This window comes from Atta cephalotes (genome assembly GCF_000143395.1).
Source record: "Atta cephalotes unplaced genomic scaffold scaffold00027, whole genome shotgun sequence".
Taxonomy (NCBI): domain Eukaryota; kingdom Metazoa; phylum Arthropoda; class Insecta; order Hymenoptera; family Formicidae; genus Atta; species Atta cephalotes.
Window position 1 is genome coordinate 1,236,121 of NW_012130091.1, and position 5,232 is coordinate 1,241,352.

Genomic DNA, 5,232 nt, shown 5'->3' on the forward strand with positions numbered 1-5,232 from the left:
TATATATATATATATATATATATATATATATATATATATATATATATATATGCATGTATATACATATACACAATGTGCCAGCTCTCCCGGCGTGTAACTGAAGTAAAGTCAGGTTGGTGCCCCCGCTAGGGTGAACGAACGGGTACGCTCAGGCAAAAGCGAACCCGTGTGCCTTCTCCTTCACCGCCATCATCACTTCCTCCTCTTCTAGCAACAACGTTTTCCTCCTCTTTCTTCTCCTCCGGACAGAGATCGTCACTGTGGATTCTTGTGTGAAGCGAAAAAATGCAAAAATCGACTGCTCACTGAATAGGAATTTTATGGAGTTGCGATCACCGGCACGAAATCAAACGCGTATCATTCGTTTGCATATTAAATTGTACAAGCTGTATGATATCGATCTGTGTTTGGCGTGCTCGTGCCAACGCGCGATAAAGTCTCGCGCTGGTAATTCAGATAATTCAGCGTGATCGTACTGCTCCGATACATTTCTATATATTCTAAACAAAGTGCAATCAAAGTTGATTACTTCGCTTAATTGACCTGTTTATTATTACTTACTATTACTCGCATTATCTTAAAATGTCTTAAGTAATAAAAAAAATTATACAGAGAGGTGATTAATTTCAATAAAATTAAATTATTTAAAATATTAAGAAAGATTTTTCTTATTGGTCGATCGGATCTTATGGATCTTACTAATAACTTACTGCGTGTATGTGTTTTAAATATCATGTCCTAAATTCTCATGAATATATCATTATCAAAAGTTTTTCGTATTTTTGTTGATTGTTCTTCTTTCCAACAATTTTATTATTGATTTTTAGTATGATTTCAAATGTAGATTATGAGATTATGCAATTTCGATTCATATTTCTAATAGTGATAGCAGCACATAATAGTTTTTTAATAATTTTTAGAATTCAAAAACAACGAAAAAAATAAATAAATAAAGGGTTTTTCAAACAGTAGAAGACTTCGTAAGTCTCATTCCCGTCGATCAAAATTATTTTGTTGTGTACTTACTGTGCAGTTTCCTGTCTCTCGAAAGACTTTTCATCATTTTTAAACTATTCGAATTCCGCGCGCGCGATAAGATAATAATTATTTCAATAATTCGAATATTTAATAAGATTATATTTATATAGAGATTTTATCAGAAATATAGATATTCACGAATTTGTAAATTAACAAGGCAGATTTTTTGTTTTATTTTAGTTTATATAGAAAATTTCAATTTTAGTTTATATAAAAAATATACATCAAAATCTGTTATTTAAAATTACATTTTGTGGATAAATCTAGATTTTTAAATATGTTTTTAAAATAGATTTGCATTTAATCTTCCTTTAAAGAAAAAACATATATTTTTTTATTTAATTATCCGTAATTCAAGAATTAAATTGCTGTGAATCTATCATCATTTTTAATGTCAAAAGAATGTTATTATAATATTTTCACGTATTGAAATATTTTTTGCTTTCTAAAGTAAATTTATATTCTCGACGTAAGATAAAGAACCACGAATTTCTTCTAGTTACGCTCAACTCAGCTGGGTTAGAATTCTTTAATTTGCCTCGGATGATATTACATTTCCAAAGACAGTTACATACGCACAAAGTATCTAAGCGTTCAGAATGCACGTATAAATCCCAAGATTTATGAATCACGAGTTTCGCGGATGGTAATACCGTTTAGATTTATGAATTAATACAGGTCATATTAGACGCATAAATCTTGATGTAGGCAGATGGAATTGTCTGTGTAGAATTATTTGACAATCTCGAGATTCTCGAACAATTCGTCAGTAGATTATAGCGTGTTGTCTTTTGGGGACTTTTTTAACCGTGCTATTTATTTTTTCAAATCCTTTAAATCCTTCGCGCATAATCTTTAATATATTGAAAATAAAATATTTGGTATTTGTGACTATAATTGCATGAATAAAATAATTATAAATAATAAAATCGAATAAGTTAGAAGATAATATCCGTGAAAGCCTAAAAAGCAAAAGTAAAAACTTTTAATTCATATTTTCGATACCAGTTGTAGTATTTTTCTGCATTTACCCTGATAGAATTTTTTTATTGAAATTGTAAAGAATAATAAAGTATTATTCTTATTGCATATTGAAATCTATATCAATTGATCTACTTTCAATATTATTCAGTATTGTACATTAAGTTTCATTAATAATTCAATATAAAACTTAAGATTATAAAGAATTTAATAAATTTTAAAATAAAAATTAATGAACGCAATGAATTTAATGAGAAGTTATCGGGAGGATTCCTGTTTATATGATTCAGAGATTATTTACAGGATATCTTATGGGTTGTAAAATGATGCCTCATTATGACCTACATGCTTCTATTGGACATTCAAATTCGTAATTCTTTGGACAATTCTATTATTCTGTAAGAATAATAGAAATATTTCGTAAAATGTTATTATTCATTAGCTTTGTTGGTACAAAAATAATCATGTCTCGAACTAAATACATACAAAAATATATCTTGTACAAATGTAAATAATGACATATCTGAGTTTCAGTTATAAAGATCTCTAGAAAGCTTGAAATTTTATATACAAGAAACGACATCATCTAGTAGCAATTCTGGAAAGAAATTTTTATGAATTCAACACTTTTTGTTAGAATGCAAACTGATTTCCATATTTTTCCGCAAGTTTGAAGTACTTTTTTGTCCATTATTATTCCATTATTTTAATCCTATTATTTCTTTTTTGGTAACTTTTATCAATGAATCTAAAAATAATATGTTTTTCGTTTCAATGTCATTATTTTTCAAATATTTTCATTAATTTTTCTTAGAATTTATACAATAGTATTTCAACATATTTATATATTTAGCATAGTACAAGTAATAAATTCGTACAAGTAATAAATTCGTAAAAATATTACATATTTTACATTACTTATTTTGCATTTTTTTCATGCATCTTTAACGTTATCTTTAAAGTTTATAGTATTTCAGCAAAATTCAGTGTTTAATTTTTCTTGAATAAATCTGTAAAAATATGAAACATATATTTGCATTATTTTTCGTTTTTTTTATTACTTTATTTTAATTAATTATCCAATTTTATTATATATACAATTAATAAATAATTACAGTATATAAAAGAAACCACACTAACAATAATTAAAGGTAAATAAATAGAAGAAAAATTTTTTTAAAAAACGTATAATACATAGAAAAACCATTAGAATTATGTTAACATTAATATCAATTGCAGATTAAAAATGAACAAGTCAATAAATCAGTGCATATTAAAATACAAAACTATAAATATCTTCTTCAGTCAAACTGTTATAAGTCAAAAATTAAAAGAGTAATGCAATGGATACAGAAATTTTATAAGCCATTGTGTTGTATTTAGAGCAGAGAAACTTGCAGCATCTGACAACGTTATGAGTTAAAAAGGAGACAAATAGATGCGGAGACAGTAATATACGAAAGGAGGAAGGAGAGAAGTTTTAGGAAGTTTAGGAAGGGAAAAGGGAATGTAATAATATGTTTCCGGCAGAGATTCTGTATCATTTTGCTTATTAATCCCATGTTTCTGTCTTGTAAGAGAATTCAATGTCCAAAATTTCAACTTTATCCCACTTAAAATTGTGATTATAATCAATGCGATGGATTGGAAATTACCGACTATTTAGACCTTCTATTAATATCGGAAGCATTTTTGTCTTTAATCTTGTCTTTAATTGTCTTTTTGTTTGATCTACGTAAATAGCATCGCAATTATCGCTTTGTCATAAGAGATCTTATAGACTACGTTTTGATTGCATAATGGATCCAATTCATTCCTTTCTATTTTTATGAAATTTTTAAACGAATTCGGAATAGAATAGTTAATTTATAGTTGAACATATTAACAATTGGAGAGAATTTCTCAGATATGGATTTCACGTAAGGAATTGTAAAAAACTTCTCTTTAATTTTTTTATTAACATTTCTATTATAATAGTATTCCATAAAATTTAATTCTTTTTTGTATAGAGGAAAAGATAAATTGTAGTGGATATTCATTATTAAAAAAAATATTGATAGCATTAATTAGATTGGTTTGCTAGAAACCTAGGATGACATAAGCGTATTATTTTATCCACAAACTCATAGATTACGCCTCTCTTGTGACAAAGCGGGTGCTGTGAATTAAAATTAAGAAATTTATCGGAAAAAATTGCCTTGCGATATTCGTCAAAAATAAGGCTTTATTCCTCAACCAATAATATAGTGTACAAAAAAAACTTAATTTACCATCAATGCCAATCTCCATAGTAAATTGCAATCTAACGTGTAAAGAGTTAAAAATTTTCAAAATATCATTAATGCTCTCTGATGGAGCCGCTAAAATGATGTCATCTACATATCGAAAATAAAACAACAATTGTACAGATAATCTCCCAATTGTAATTTCCTGCAACTCCTGCATAATCATATCAGCAACGATTGGGGACAAAGGTGAAAAAACATTTTTAAAAAAATTTTTTTCTTCTGTTTGTTTACCTTTAATTATTGTTAGTAATTCCTTTTATACACTGTAATTACTTATTAATTGTATATAATAACTGGTTTTTAATAATTGGTTTTTTTGAAAACTTTCTTTTAAATAGATTGATTTTCATTGAAGAAAAATGCGAGTATTACGAGCGTCCCAATTATATTAAGCGATTTCAATGTCTCTCTTTTAATATCTTAATGGACCATATATTCGTAACAAAGAAGAAAGACATAAGCATTTGATACGTATCTACATTTTTTAAAATCTATTTTATAACATACAGAACATTGTTTTTGTATTAAGAGAATTTGATTTTTATTGTAATATTATTCTAATATTGAGAATGATCGGCGTTGAAATGTTTGTACTTTTTATTAATCTAGTTTTAAATATTAAACGTTATTAATTTTAATTGGCTCGTAGCCCTTATTATTATCTATATTTGATTCTATATGAGTATTGCACTAATCTAATAATAATCGGTAATAATAAATAAAAACTGTTAATCTACGCGTGTTTGTTTATTAGCTAAAATCGATTATCTCACTTCCCGATGAAACTCTAAAATTTAGGGAGAATAGGGATGCCTTGTTACTAAAATGCACGAGGGAAGAGAGGGTTTCTCGATGGTTGCTACATGATTCACTGCGCTAATGTCAACTTGACCTACTGGCCTACATGCAGGTCGATCCGAGTTCT